Below are 17,808 nucleotides of genomic sequence, written 5' to 3' on the forward strand. Positions count from 1 at the left end.
ATCGTCGCCGTCGTATGTAAATGTTTGATTACTGCCGACGTCTCTGTGAAATCGTTTTTTTTTACGTACCATACACATTTTTGTGTTAAAAGTCAGAATTATATAACCATAGGTAATAATATTATTTTAAAATGGCAAATAATAACGATGATTTGTTACTTCAGTGGTTAAATGAAGAGATTCCGTTAGATAATAATGAGATTACCGACGAAGAATTATCGGATGACGAAGACAATATTACGAAAGGTAAAGATTTTTTTTCTGTGATCGATAATAATCCATCTGTAGAAAATATAGTGACAAATGAATTAGAAATTGAAAATGAAGATAGTTTTGAATTTATTCTGGATAATACTGATATTAATTTTTCAAATATAATTGAGCCAGTAGAACCTGTAGTGATAGCTGTGCCGACTTCTACTCAAATTGTCAATCCCCTCGACACTTCTGGCCCTTCTAATAATATCAAATCTCCGCCTTCCAAAAGGCTTAAAAACACTTCAAAAAAAAAAAAAAGAAGATATCTCACAAATTCGCCGTAAATGGAAAAAGATAACTGTCAAAACATTAGAACCCGATTATTCACTTCCCGATGGACCCGTTGATGGCAAATTCAAGGGGGAAACTGCTACGTCAATATTTTTGGAATTTATCGATGGTTTTATTGATCAACTTGTGTATCAAACAAATTTATATAGTATTCAAAGAGGACGTCCTTTGAATGTAAAACGTTTTGAAATTCTGAACTTCATAGGTATAAATTTTTTAATGGGATACAACAAACTGCCAAGTTGGAAACATTATTGGGCAACATCTGATGATTTAAATGTTCCCTGTGTGTCAAATACAATGAGCCGTAATCGATTTGATAATATTTTATCAAATCTTCATGTTCAAGACAACTCATTGATCCCAACAAATAATAAAGATAAACTGTTAAAACTTAGGCCTTTCATAAATTACTGTAATGAAATATTTTCTACATCTTACCATGGAACGAGAGAACTAAGTATTGATGAATCGATGATTATTTTTAAAGGTCGTAACTGTATGAAACAATATAATCCTCAAAAACCTATCAAACGCGGATATAAAATATGGTGTTTATCTGACCAAAGGGGATATATAAAAAAATTTAGTATTTATCAAGGCAAAGATGAGCAATTATCTGATGAATTTGAGTCATTTGGTTTGGGTGAGCGTGTTGTATTGAATTTGACAAAAAACGAGTGGAATAAAAATAAAAAATTTTTTTTTGACAATTATTTTACTTCATTGCCATTGCTAGAAAAACTAAAAGCAGAAAATTCACTAGCATGTGGGACAATCCGATCAAACCGTAAAGATGTCCCGGAATTATCTGAAGATAAAAAAGCGCCTAGAGGTTCATCAGATTATCGCATTACCAACACTGGTATTGGTGTTTACAAATGGAAAGATACCAAGTATGTTATGTTAGCATCAAATTATCATGGTTCAGAAATAACAACTGTTACAAGAAAGGATAATTGTGGTCGAAAAAAAGATATTCTATGTCCACAAGTTGTTCGTGATTATAATTGTTATATGGGTGGTGTAGATCATGCTGATCAACTTAGAACAACTTACGGTGTTAACAGAAAATCAAAAAAGTGGTGGCACCGAATATTTTGGGGTTTATTAGACATTATGTTTGTAAATTCGTATGTGGTATACAAGCAAATACATGGAAGTTACTTTGTTGGATTTTCGTCGTTCAGTCACACAAGGACTTTTGACTTTACGAGAACTTCCTAAATCAAATAAAAGACAGTCAACTTCAACACCAAAAAATAAAGGTCCGGCAACAAAGAGGAGAGGAAAAGAATGGTCAGTGTCAAAAGATGTGCGTTTAACTAATCGAGGAATTCATTGGCCAAAATTTGTTACTAATCGAGGACGTTGTGAAGTTTGTGCTATAAACGGAATTCAATCAAGACCATATTCAAAATGCTCCCATTGCAATGTATTTTTATGCTGTAACGATAAAAAAAATTGTTTTGCGGACTATCATGATATAGATTGTTCATAACTAGTATAACTCATATGCATAAAAAATTATTATACCTAATGTATTCATAAGCATAATGTAAAATAACTACTTTTTTTTTAATTATAATATTTTTATTTGACTGATATGGAGTTATGATTTTCTTTTTATTTAACCAGCATATAAATTGACACCTATTAATTTCCATGATAAAAAAGTTTTTGGTAACAAAATAATTCATATGGTAGGTATTGACCTAATAATATAACATTTTTTAGACTAAAATACTTAATTTACACTTAGGAGCTATTGAGGTTTTTAATTTATATGTAAATATTCTAAAAAAAACTTTTACGCTTATTTTTACTAAGAGTAACATTTTTAGAAATAAGAGAAGAACATTTTTGTTTTCTAAAGTCGTAAATAAATTTTGGTATATTCCACATGTTAAAAATTATATGGCAAAATTACTGTTGGTACTTTGAAGTACCATTAAAAAAAAGCCTAGATGACCGACGGTACTTCCAAGTACCATGATCCTAACTCAAATTTGATTAAAAAAAAAAAAAAAAAACCAAAAAAAATGTCTTAAATAGGTCAAATATAATATGTTTATGCAAAAAAAACTTTAAAAAATATTTTGATTCGATGCTTGGTCAACAAAGGGTTAAAATAGTATTAATATAAATTGTGTTACAAATTTGAGTATTGAAGAAAACGTACCATTCATTGATGAAGATTTAAGTAGCACAGTAATCCGTGGACAAACCGCGAGGATTTAACTATCCAAACGGCAAACATTGGTATATCACGAGGCGGCTCTCCAATTCAAGAATTCCACAATTTCCATATAATGTAATAAATGACACGATGTGTTTCTGTGTTATAGAGCAGACGCCAGACATTGATGTAACAATAGAGCAACTGATTTACTGATCACACATTTATGAGAGTATGAAGTACCAACTAAAAACAGCCAGAATGCCAGTTCGAACCGATGACACATGACCGGGAAATTACGTCTTAATAGTAGTTAATACACAAACACTACACTGCACAACAAAGACACGTATTATATCGCAGTATCACAACACGTGGTCATGGACAATTCATCAGCCAAACGTGGAATGGACGGACGAACGTTGTACGCCTACATAGTAACGAAATTACGGAAATATGGAAGACCGAACAATATTGATTGTATATAGTGATTGTACTATACCACAGGGTACAGAATCAATTATACTGCTGACTAGCGGCTACACTGCTGCAGCAGAGCTATGTAGACGGATCATTAATATTGTGCCTTGTGGCGACGTGGTGCAGGGGAAGAACTGTATAGTGTATCGGCCGGTTACTGCTTACACGTCAGGGTGGCCAACGTTGGTACAATGGTGACCAGAATGAATCTAAATAATATGGGATAATATGTACAGTTTAATCAGCTGTGACCTGTGTTATTAATTAGTTATTAAAATTAAGATGAGTGGAGGTAAATTTGTAAAAAATATATAATATATCAAAACAATAGTTAGTACTCACATAGAAATAGAATAGAGATTACTCAAGCAGAAGTTATTTTAGTTTGTAAAAAGTCTGTTAACAATGTTTTGACGGAAACGAAGGCCGGCCACAAGTTCCGGGTTTTGCCTACTTTGTGACATTTCTTCATTGTCAACAGCTTGGTAAATTCCAAAATCATCATCCTCAACCTCTTCATTAATTAAAGGTACATTTTCTTCAATACACAAATTGTGTAACACAACACATGCCAACACTATTTTTGAAACCTTGTTGGGTGAATAATGCAGTGTTCGATCTTGAGAGAAGACAGCTTTAATAAGTAAACAAAAAATATTTGGTTACAATAATATTAATAGTGCCTGATAAGGTTAATGAGTGTATATAATGTGTAGCCATTGGTTTTATTATAATATATAATATATAAAATCAATGGTACCCTCGATGGTACCTATATAGCTTACCGAAAACGCATTTTTAAAACTCCATTACAGCGTTCGATAGTAGATCTCGCACGACAAAAAACTTCATTGAACCGGTATTCCGGTGTATCAGCTTCGACGTTTAAAAACGGCGTTAACAACCATGGCCGCAAAGCATACCCAGAGTCTCCTTCAGTTAACATAAGAAAATTAGTAAAGTAAAAATAGTTACAAACAATACCTATTGACATTAAAACAACTTTTTAGGTTGTGCAATTTTTACCTAACAAAAAGTATGAAGTAAAACCTCGATCATGCAAGCTTGTCATAAATGTCTTAACGTGACTTTCATTCCATATGTGGGAATCATGGGTAGACCCTGGCCATCAGGCTGACACATTTAAAATACGTAAATTGACATCACATATCTTCAAAAATCAATAGTTCAAACAAATTAATAATTAGTACCTACGTATTTATAACGTATAAAAATGCATAGTTGAATGTAATCGTAAATAAATCAATTATTAATACGTATGCCAATTATCTTATTATGATTTTAATAATACTAACGAGTTGAGTATTAATTGAATGATATCCTTTACGATTGACGTAGATGTGTTCGGGATATAACTCATCATTTTTCTTTGGTGGAGTTATAGCAATATGTGTACAATCAATAACACCAACAACTCCTTGTAAGCCATACTTTGAAAAAAATCTGAGAAATCGATAATCGATATCAAATGTAATAAAAAATCAATGATTTAAATATTAAAGCTAAGAATTTTGAGTTGTAGGTACCTAGTACGCACATCATCCAACTCACTGAAATTTCTAGGAAAATGAGCAAATTTATTAAATATGGCAGGATTGGAAAACGCATTTGTCACTTCTTCAATAATCCTACTGACTGAAGGTTGAGACACAGATGCATGTCGATTTTTACCAACATCCATCTGATAACTTCCAGCAGCAAAAAATCGTAAAGCAATAATAACTTTAAAAAAATTCGTAAAATGCATACAATACCTATTGGCTATTATAAACTTTTTGTTGAACTGTATTATTGTTTATAATAGGTATGTATATTAGTTTATCATTGATAAATTATCAATAATAGTCATCACGACTTATTATGTGCCTATTATAGTCACTTAATAATTATACAGATACCTTGTTATATAATATATAATAAATTAAATACTCATAGCCCCATAGGCTATATGCAGTGGTGGCGTTACACGCGGGGGCCAAGGTGGGAAAATGCGCCCTCCCCAAAATTTGATTTTGCCCCTCCATTGCCCCCCTATAACTTAATGTTAAAAATATACAAGTAAATAAATAAATAATAAATTATTATTAATAAATAAAATGGAGGATATTTGAAGTTTAACTGTACCTAGTACATTTGTGATAATAATAAACTAGATATACCTTTTTTTTTATTTTTTTTATTTAGAAATATAACATATCATTACAACCGAAAAATTTTCAGCAATAGATACTTTCCTGAAAATATGGTAACCTAGAAAAAAATTGACAGGTAAAATACGACTATACAAAAAATGGCAAAAGTCGTAATTTAAATGTTGGTTAATCGCTGCAGCCATCGGGTATCATTGTACTAACAAATCTAACTTAAATATCATTACTTATTTAATAAAGTTATTAACATAACTAAATCAAAACCGTAAGTGCAAAAATTAATATAAATGTAAATAGTTTATTTCCACAAACGTGCTTTTGAATTTATATTTATATTTAGAGACTGCAGCAATTAGTTTAATACATTTTAACCAAAATTAACGTTTTTCACCTTATCGTTTTTTGCCTGTCGTTGTTTTGGGCGAATGTAAGTTCCTACACGAGACCTAGCAGGTAAACAAGATACATATGTTAGTTCCTACACGATAAAATAAGGTACATATGTAAGTTCCTACACAGTAAAAAACAGGTACACGTGTAAGCTCCTACACTAAGTATATTATAAGTTATCAATCTAATATCAGTTATATCATATTATAATACTTTCATACATTTTAACCCTTTATTCTATATAATAAATAATTCTTTATAATATTTAATAATTTACCTAATAATAATTCATCATTTATTGTAAAAAAAAATATAAGTAGTGCATTTTATATAATATTTAATAATTTTAAAAATAATAGTTGTAGTATAATAATAATTCATCATTTATTGTAAAAAATATAAAGCAGTGCATTCTATACAATATTTAATAATTAACCTAATAAATATTAGGTATCAATTTAATAATTTTAATATAATAAAACAATAAAAAAAAAAAATATTATATTTTATGAGGTTTATTTCTGAAGCTTATAGCTTTAACGTAGTCATATTGATTAATTTGTTTAGTTGAATATTCTTTTATTTTTTGATTTATAAAATTTTTTTTTCGGCATGTTTTTGACTTATTTTAATTACTAAATTACTCTCAGTTGTTCTTATTTTTATGTATGTATTAACTTGAAATAATTTGAGAATTTCGATAATTTTAAAAATATGCGGATGTTGATGATAAAAATTTGAATTAAAATCCGAATGAAAATTTTCGCATGCGTTTGTCGTGTGTATTCTATCAGAAGATTGTTAAGCCCATATTTTCGGTGGAAAAATACTATTATTTGTAATATAACTAAATTATATAAATTAAATTAGATAGATAGCTTATAAATTATATATTATACAAAATAAAGGGTTAAAATGTATGACAGTATTTTATAGACGTGGATTGATAACTTATAATATATTTAGTGTAGGAACTTACACGTGTACTTTTTTTTTACCCTGTAGGAACTTACACATGTACCTGTCTTCCATCGTGTAGGAACTTACACATCACATATGTAGGAATTAACGTATGTAATTGTCTACCTGTTACTCTCGTGTAGGAACTTACGATTCCCCGTTTTTTTCCGTGTAATTTTTTACCGATTTCTGAGTAGCCATACATAAATGCCCCACCAGAAAATATTTTTGCCTGGTATCCCTTCTCAATAAAAAATGTCTGGCCCCTCCACTGCCAAAATAGAGCAGTATAATATAATATAGCCTATATGCTAATTAGGCTATAGTACCCACTACCCTTAACAGAAATCTTGACTCCCTCACCCTCCAAACAATAATATGCAATGCTCTCATTAATTATTAAATATAATTCAATAATATGTTATTATTTCAAGAATATAAAAAAAAAATAATCGTAATTTTCTTCTACCTATAAACTATAGGTACAGTATTTACGATCATTAGTTGCTTATAGTTACCTACCTACACTAAAAAAACTAAATCGATTTTGTCAAAAATGTTTTTAAGTAAATTTCCCGTTTTCCCGATACTTTTGAAAATAACTTTGAATTTTAAAATTTGGATTCTCAAATGTCGAGCGTATTGAATTTTCTCTCTCATCAGAAAATATGCTGAAGTTTAAAAACAAAGCATTAGGTAAAAAAAAATGTTTACTGACAGGAAAAAAAACCTAATGTAAAATAGGTGAAATATTATATAATTATAATTATATAGTTTCAGAGATCCTTACTTTGCGTTCAATACTGAGTCCTCTAGATGTAGACGGTACATTCATAAAAGGCGTAAGCAAAGTTATAACCCTTTTAGCCAAATTTTTGGACAGCCGATACCTTTTAATGAAATTACGGTCTGACAAGTCTAAGAAAAAAAAAATATAATAGATACATGTTTATAATAGTGACATAATATTTACCAATAGGCAATAACATAATATAATATAGGTAGTGAATATGAAAGAATGTAATTCACTTTTTTTTTGTGGGGGGAGATGATAGGTGATTATTGACATTTGAATATGTAATATTATTATCATGTTCATCGTGCTATTGATATTTACGATGTGTAATATATAATTAGTATTAGATCTTATGCTTATAAAACACGAGGTACCTAGCTTTTAGTCCAACTTAAATACACGTAATAATAGGAGTTTTTTTTCCAAATTGTGCATTTTTACATGCATGTCAGATGCCAAATCCCTAGGAAGCATGTTTGTTTAAGTAGGTAATTCTTGAAAATATGTAACTACACATTCAACGTTTCGCTAATCGCTACCAGGGACGGCTTGGCCCACCGGGATACCGGGAGGTTCCCGGTGGCCTGACCTATTGGGATTTATTATTGGCCTGACGGCTCAACGGCTGAATTACATTATTTTTAATTTTTTTATACTATTATATTATATTATTGTTAATATTTGTAAACTATACCCAATAGAAAAATCCCGATTCGAACACCGTAAATTGTAAATATTTAATAACTAATAAGTAATAACTAGAATTGCCCATTTAACATGGATATTTTATTTTAGTATGCATAAACGCATTATAGTATTGTATATTATGTTTTGTTGGAGGGACTTCCCCTCACGCTCACGATTGCATGGTGGTCAGGGGTGCGCGGGGTTGTATTCATAGCCCATACGCCATCCATTTACTCTATTTATAGTCAAATCCAACTATATTGATGATCGATAGCAATTATTACGTTATTATAATATTATGAGACTTGTTTACGCATCAGCTATTTCCCAACATTATTAATTTTGTTTAAACGGTCTTTAGTCTTATGGGTGCATTTGCGTTTTGAGCTCTTCATCATGAATAGTCTCCGCAGTAGACTGTAATATGAACTAGGAAACGTGCGTTACATTAGTGTAATAATTCATTAGTACTTATTTGATAAAAATATTAAAAATATACGTTACCTTTTGTATAATCGTTTTTATTTAATATAAAACCTGTAAAAAGAAAAGGAGGAGCTGCTCGAGAAAAGAAAAAAGGAAAAAACAGTTATTGGAAGTCGGGAAAAAATATACGAAATTAAATTCATTTTTTTCAATGAATACTACAGGTAGGTGTCTATTTGTTTACCTATTAAATTTTAAAAGTACTCTAGTTTGTAATCTAGTCATCTAAATAGTTATGTAATAATTAGTTGACTGTTTGAGATTAGTTAACTAAATAAATAGTGTATAGCCAAGTTCTCAATAAGGTGGACGGTGGTGTATAGATCATTTTTTAAATAGGAGACTGGTGTCGAAGCAAAATATAATGATCTAGTATATGAACCTAGTACTGTACCTAGAACTTAGAAGTACCTACATAAGTAATTTTATATTTATTTGTTTATCTTTATATTTATGTATCATAGATGGCCAACGATTGGATGATGTAGAAAGTTTTAACAATGATTCACCCAATCTAAATCAAATTGTACCAAGTATTTTAGAAAAAAATGAAAGAGAAATTGAAGAAATAAATGAAAATGGTAATTATTAATTAATTCAAATATTTGTATTTGTTAAATTTTTACTGAATGTAAACAATTTTATGTTGAATACTCTAATATTGTCACTATAATGGATATAAGTGCATTCTATAATTTAGTAGAATTTATTTTAGTTGATTATTGAGACTTAACTAAACTAAAAAAATAAATTATATATTATACAATTGTCAATATTATCATAATATATGTAGGCAGTACTTGCTAGCATAGTAGCATACTACCTTATAATAATATTACAATATTTATTATTATATTACCTAGTACCTAATAATAATAATTTCTGTAAAGAAAATATTATGACTAACATTCTACATATTTATAAATAATAAATAAGCATATTATACCATCTAATATAATTTCATAATTATTACATTTAATTTGATTATAAAATAATTTTGACCAATATGGCTGTACATTAAAAATTAAATTACTACTTCTTTTTTTTTTTTTTTTTTTTTTTTTTTTTTATTGTAGTTGATCGTGATAATGAACTTAGTGAATTGGATAATAATGTCATTGATGCTTTTAAGAAACCAAACTTGGATAATATTTCATTATATTTAAAATTGGATCCGTTTCAACCTACAAATGATACTGATTTACCATTTGTATCAAAAAAAGCATTTTTTCGAAAAGATGGTGTCAAAAGATTATGGATAGGTTTCTGTAAGTCAACTAATAAACTTTTCTGTTTTGTTTGTTTGGCATTTACTTCTCAAGATTCTGTTTTCATAAAAGGATTTGATGATTGGAAACATGTGTACCAAAGAATAAATGAACATGAAAATAGCCATACTCATAGTCACTCATCAGAAGCTTTTTTTCTTAAATCACAGAATAGAGACATTAAAATGTTGTTGACAGTCAATCAAAACAATAAAAAAAAAAGAATATGTTAAAAAAAATAGACTTATTTTGGAAACGATCATAGATGTTTTAAAGTTGATTGGCAAGAGAGGGTTGAGCTATAGAGGCAATAGAAACGAAGGTGCTCACTCTTTAAACAATAAAATATTAGACCACGGAAACTTTTTAGAAATAATAATTTTACTAAGTAAATATGACCCAGTTATAAATGAACACTTCAATACCATAATTGCTAAAAGTGAAACAAAGTTCCTTGCTGGTAAGAAGGGACGTGGAAATTTGTTAACGTTTTTATCAAAAAATACTTTACAATCTATTATAACAATAACTTCTTCTTTAATATCAAATCAAATTGCAACAGAAATTGAAGAATCAAAAATGTTTTCTATTCTTATAGATACAACACAAGACGTAACTGTAATTGATCAATGTTCTATTGTAATAAGATATGTTTTACATGATAGAGTATATGAAAAGTTGGTAGCTGTTAAACCATGTCATGATTCAAGTGGAAAAGGAATGTCAGAACTTCTTTTGAACACTCTTCAAAAATTGGAAATTAATGTAGAAAATTGTATTGGAAATTCGACTGATGGGGCTGCTAATATGCAAGGACAGTACAAAGAAATGACATCATTTTTAACAAAATCATCCCCTAATCAAGTGCATGACGTATGGTGTCATAGTCATATATTAAATTTAGTATTATGTGATGCAATTAAAAATCCTGTTTTAGTTGCATCATTATTTGGATTACTCAGCAAATGTGCTCAGCTCTTTAAAGAATCGTATCTGAGAATGGATGTATGGCGTGAAATAAGCTTACAAGAATTTGGAAAGAAAAATGAAAAAAAAAACAATAATTGTGATGTGAAACTCGATGGTGGTCAAAACAAACCGCTCTTGAACACATTTTCGGTAAATATCAAAATCCAACGGATTCAATGTATCCATGCCTCATTGTAGCATTTTCTAAAATAATTAATAACCAAAAATGCAATCCTGATGTCCGATTAAAGGCAAATAATTTGTTAAATTCACTTTTAAAGTATGATACCATCTTGACAGCACATATTTTTTCTGGAATTTTTAGTATAACTGGCCCTTTGTCAAAATATCTCCAAACTAGTGGCATAGATTTACTCAAATACCAACAGTTAGTAAAAGCAGCATTAAAACAGTTAGAAACATTTAGGCGTGGAATGGAAGACACTGTGTTGTTCAAGTACTAACAGTTGCTTATAAGTATTTATTGTGTCTGCCCGTTACCCAAGTTGCTTGTGAACGATCTTTCTCTACCCTAAAATATATAAAAAATCGGTTAAGAAGTAAACTTAGTAATGAAAACACTGAAGCGTTTATGTTAATGGCGGTTGAAAAAGAAATGTTGGTAAATATTGATAATGATCAAATAATTGATTTACTGTCACAAAAAAGTAATCTACTTTCATCATGTCTTTAAAATTTGTATTAACTTATTATTTATGTTTAAAACATAAAATTAATTATAAAAGCTTAATTACTTTATATTCTTTTTGGTTTGTTATAATATATTTATAAATTATGATTTGTTATAGAAAATTCAAAGCATAGTATTGCTTATTTATATATTACAATTATGTTAAATAAATGGTTAAATGAACTTTTTTTTCAATTGTTTAAAGAGAATATATACATATAGGCGTAACTATATAGGCCTTTGCCCTTTAGGCTTAGAAATTGAATTGAGATATACAGTCACAAAATATTGATACTGATTAATTAAAGGTCCATTTATTATTTTTATGTCCTCTTACATTATAAGCTTAAGTCTAAAAAGTTAGGTAAATAAATAATTATAAAATTAATTTGTAGTGTTGGTGAGGGGGGGGATAAAACCTCATATAACTTTGCCTTCCCCACGTCCCCCCTTATATAAACGTCTATGCCGTAAGTATTGAAATGTGGCCTGGTGTAATACATTTTCCCGGCCTGAATTTTTCTCCCAGGCCGTCCCTGATCGCTACGAATTGTATGATATTTTAGAAAAATAAACAAATCTAACTTATGGAAGTACCTATGACTCAACCACCTCGAGTTGAATAAGTTTCAAAAAAGTTTTCAACTTACCTATAAAAGGATCTACTGCTGAATGCTCATGTCTAGGAGCAGCATTGGCATTTTCTTCAACTTGTTCGAGGACTTCCATGCCGGCAAACAATTCATATAAATCCAAATCGTCCATCGTTGGATTTTAAATTTAAAATAATAAAAATCTCAACACAATGAAAAAAACACGTTAAACGGTTAAACTGTAAAAACAAGTCACGGGTGTGCAGGTATACAGTATACACGGTGCGATTGTTAGCATTGTACTGCAATAATGTTTAGAAATGTAATTTTATAACTCGCCAAAATTTAACTTTTTGATATAAAACTATAACTGGGATTTATATATTATAAGTATATCAGAGACGACTTAAACAAGACGATAAGTAAACTATCTGTAGATAAAAACGGTCAACACAATCAACGTTTGATTATGATTTATTTGTGTAGAGCGCAGATTTTTATATGCATTAAAACCAACCAAATATGCGCTAAAAAATCTTAAATACTTATGCATAAATCTAAGCACTAAAATGTTAAAATATGCATGAAAAATAAAAAAATATGCATAAAATGATTAGCAAAAAAAAAAATTAATTTTTGAACATTAGTAAAATAAAGTCAACGTTTAATCATTGTCGTAACACTCGTAACCGTTGTTTTCTTATCTTAGTTTACATATTTTATTTATCCGACTATTGATCTAAGTCTTAAGGCAATATTTGGAAAAACCTTTTATTCCTACAAGTATACTTATTAATTTACTTTGATATTAATCGAAATTATAACAATATAATATTTTTTTCTTATTTTATAACAGACAAAATAGGTAGTTTATATTTAAAAAATGTATAAAAAAAAAACAAAAAAAAACATTCAAATATGAAATTAAAATTTTAAAATAGAAAATTGCAAAATATACAAAAATATTCACTAAAATAGTTCCTTTTTTTGAGTCATTATGTCATGAAATAATATTGTAATGTTCACTTAGCATAAAAGCATACGAACAACCAAAATAAATGCGCAAACGCATACAAATCCGCGCTTTACTTAGGTTATAGAGCTTATAAAATATTATCTATAATTTTTTTCTACGTACATCATGTTAATAATTATTTTTTAATTCAGAATTCTTGATGCAATGAATATTATACTTAAATATATTAAATTATTTACATGATACCATGATATTTTAATAAACATAAATCATAAATTATGACTTTAAGTCTAGTCATTCAATGTTTAAACCGGAGTTTAAACCATAATCTAAACCTTAAAACCGGTTAAATAACATGAATCGGCATACGGAAACCCATCTGAATCAACCGTGTGAATATTTTTCACATGACATAATTGTATCCGTATACGAAAAAGTGTTTAGAATACGGTTTTTTGGGATCATGTGAAAACTCATGTGAAAACCACGATTTTCGTATACGGATCTTTTTCGTATGAGTTTCTGAATAGCCCCCCTGGTTAGTAAAAATTCTATGGAATATTTCTGTGTTTAATTCTTCAAACAGTAACTTAAGTGCATTTATATTTTCTCTCCATCCTTTGATACACGGAGGCTGCTTTCCTGACTTATTATGAATTTTCAAATTATTTAAAAACTTATCAGCATTTTTTAAAAATTCCCAGAGACAGGAATCTTTGGTCAATGGTCTCCTCAAATGTTTTGGTTCATTATATGTTATACTATTAAAAATGTCAAAAAGGCTATCAAAAAATTAAATACATTTGGCAGTGTATGTTGCTTTACTTCTCATTTTATTCAGTGCCACTAGTGTTAATATACCAGAACTAACTGTATGACTTAATGTTTGGGTAGCCAAACAAACCCGCATTGGGGAGAATGGTGGTAGATCCATGTGAATGTTTTTTAATTTTGGTGCTAATCTCAAGGTTTTAGTTTTATCTAAATTATAAAAAGTAACCAAATCTTGCCAGGAATATACTTCACCATCAATGGAAATGTCATACTTTTTAAAGTTATTTCTTATAGATTTTATAAGGTGCGGGCTATCATGGAAAAAATAAATGTTTTCACCTTCAAAATTAATGTAAGGTTTTGTATAAGTGACTCCAAACAAATTACGCATGCACAAGTTATTCGTTCCTTGATCACAAATCATCACTTTTGGTATAAGTCCTATTTCTTTTAATTTTGTTATTGTATGTGCAACAATTTGTTTAAGCCTATATCCTTTGACTGGTCCACTTGAACAAAAAGTACCCAATAACTTGTTTCCCAGGATTAGTGAGACCTTTTATCATTACAACTAAGGCTTGGTCACAGTATTTAATATTCTTTAAATCAACTATTGAATTATCTGCAAAATCTTCAAAACCACTAAATAAATCATTTTTCGAATTGTATGAAATTAATTTTTTGATTGACATTTCATCAATGATTATAGACACTAGTTTGTCCTTATCTTCAACAGACGTAAACTTAGTTTTAAGTATTTCAAAAATATTTGAGTTCAATCCACATGAAACATCTAATAATTGAAGCCAATTCCTTAATGATCGTACAGTTGGAAGACATAGCCATTTCCGCATGAATTTATATGATTTTGGTGAATTATAATATAAACTAAGGGCAAATAATTTTTCATTTTCCTTGTACCTTAAACCTTTCTTTTTCATTTGACTAAGTCTTAGTTGTGTTTGTAAAATAAAATTATTATTTATGGTATTTTGGAAAAGCTTTTTATTTTTTTCCAAAACATTTAGACTTTTCTTTTTAAACATGGCTATTCTCAATTTTTGTTTGGACACTAATTTTTGGTAAGCAATTATTTTTAATTTCAATGATTTTTGCCTTTCTGAGCATAATTGTTGATCATGCATATGGTGTACAGGTAATTTGTAACCTATATAATACAGTATTTTTATAATAATTAATTAATAGGTGCCTACTATTATTATTAACAGTGGTTAATAACTACCTACTCTATATAATGGTGTATACTCCAAACATAGGTTAGGTTAAAACTTAGTTAGCACTCAAAACTTTTTCAATGAAATTGTTAAAATCTAAAATTTACTTACAACACTCAACAATCCATTATCCATAATCCATCCCAAATCAAATAAGTAATAATAACAAAACAAATACATACATGCAACAAATAATATATTAATATGCAGTACCTATAATAATTAATAAATTCAAAAGTATGATTGCTGGGCAATATTTTTGATCATGTTACTCATTGCCATTTTGTACTAGATCACATAATTATGCTTATAGTAAACATTATTACAGATTGTATATTTCATAATAAAATAAACAAAAAATATTGAATAATAAATATTAGATTTATTTTATTAATTAACTAACTAATAATAGGTATATTACAAATCTAAAAGTTACTTACAAGCATTATTTCGATAAGTTATGCTATACACAGACACAAAAACAAAAAAAAAATACCACACATCATTGGAAAACCAATACTTTCATCACTTCGTTCAGTATCTAAAAAACACACTTACGTTTCTTAATATTATTTTCTGAAGCTGTTGGTAGTGGCTTAACAGTTATAATATTTGGAGATTCCAACTCAAGCTCTGACTCAATAAAAAGTCTACGATGGCATAATTTATTCATTGACTTCTCTTGTACTTTAGATTTACCTACATGTTAATTTTTAAAAAAACAATGTAAATTATAAAATAGTGCAAATAGTGCAATCAAATAATAAATAATTGCAGTATAAAAAAAAAAAAAAGTGGGCAAGTGAGTACCGCTCTGCTGTACATTAGATGCCGTATGGATCATTATTATATATTATAGGAGTGTTAAATTTTAATCCAATGATAGTTATCATTGTATACGAAAAACGATTCTGAACGAAGATGATTTGTCAGCCTAGGATATAATTTCTAGTGGTTGGTGAAAAAGGTGGTTTATGTTTTAATGGCCTGAATACAACAAAATTTAAGTTCTTTTATAATAATTGTAAGTTAAACTTATGAAAAACCTTGTATTAAATTTTCAACTCTTAGCTACTTATACAAAAATTTTTATGAAATATACCTACAAAATAATTTGCAAATATTCATGGTTTTGACGAATTTTGGTCAATATTTGAACTTCAAATGCTAATAAAAAAAAATTGTGCCTATGTATTCTTATAATTTTTTAATCACTATAAAAATAACTTATGAGGAACTTTGCATTAAATTTTCAAATATTTTGATAGGGCCAAAAAGATTTTATCGACCCTTCAAAAAAAATTTTTCAGAAAAATTGAAAATTTCAGTTGTCTATAAATAGCTCAAAAAAACTCAAAATATTTTGAAAATTAAATCAAGTAAATAAAATGCCAATCTTAATAACTGGTAAAATTTTCAAGTATCTACGACTTATACTTTTTGAATTATAACAAATATCAAAAATCGTTTGAGGCTAAACCGTTATTTAGCGCGGTTTTGTAAAAATTTAAATTTCAAACACTCATAAAAATTTTTTGTCTGAATCCGGTAGAGTTTTTTTTACAGATATTTGAAAAAAAATGTATGGAAAACCTTGTACCAAATTTTCAAAACTTAGTTATAAAAGAAAAAAAATTTATGATTTTTCAACTTCAAAATTACTTGCAAATTTTCGCGTTTTCGACAGATTTCGTAAAAATTTGAACTATAAACTCTTATAAAAAAAAATTGTGACTAACGATTTTTAATTTTTTTTAGCTACAATAAAAACAACTCATAAGGAATCTTGTGTTAAATTTTCAAAACTTTTTGGTCATCCAAAAATTTTTTATCGACACTTTAAAAAAAATTTCTCAAAAAAATCGAAAATTTCAGTGGTCTATAAATAACTCAAAAAAAGTCAACATTTTTTGAAAATTTAACTATATACAGATACTACTGACATTAACATTTGGTGAAAATTTCAAGTATTTTCAGTGATAAGTTTTTGAATTACAACCATAAAAAAAATCGATTTGGTCGAAAACTGGTTTTGCGTAAAAATTGCCGTTTTTCCGTCATTTTTTTTTGTTTTTCTCAATTTTTTTGAAAAATGTTGGAAAATGTTAACTTTTTACCTCTATAATGCACCAAGGATATTCACTTTTACATCGGAAACCACCCCCATAGTTTGAAATTGGAGCATTATTTCGACTAGTTATGCTGTACACAGACACAAAAACAAAAAAAAAAAAAAACACACACCATTGTAAAATCAATACATTCATCACTTCGTTCAGAATCTAAAACACACACCATTGTAAAATCAATACATTCATCACTTCGTTCAGGGGGTCTATTCTCAAAGCGGTCGAAAAGGGTTTTCGATCAAAATATGATCGAAAAACATTTATTTTCGATCGATTCTAAAATCCGTATTCTCAGACCAGTTTTCGATCGTATATTCGATTTTCGTTTCGACTGGTATTTTGAGATCGAAAAGCTTGGTTTCGATCGTATTCTTCATTTGTTCCTCCATATAATTCGAGATAATAATAGCTTACGGAGTATAGTTTTAACTTTTAACAGTTTTTATTGTTTAACAATTTAGTTTTATTTAATATC

The 17,808-nt window shown here is 28.6% G+C and overlaps 1 pseudogene; it reads right to left on the reverse strand.

Moving 5' to 3' along the window:
• Window positions 1-3,297: 3,297 nt before the first annotated feature.
• On the reverse strand, window positions 3,298-6,801 carry LOC126553999 (putative nuclease HARBI1; annotated as a pseudogene).
• Window positions 6,802-17,808: the final 11,007 nt, after the last annotated feature.

The sequence above is a fragment of the Aphis gossypii genome, unplaced genomic scaffold (genome assembly GCF_020184175.1).
Source record: "Aphis gossypii isolate Hap1 unplaced genomic scaffold, ASM2018417v2 Contig00398, whole genome shotgun sequence".
NCBI lineage: Eukaryota > Metazoa > Arthropoda > Insecta > Hemiptera > Aphididae > Aphis > Aphis gossypii.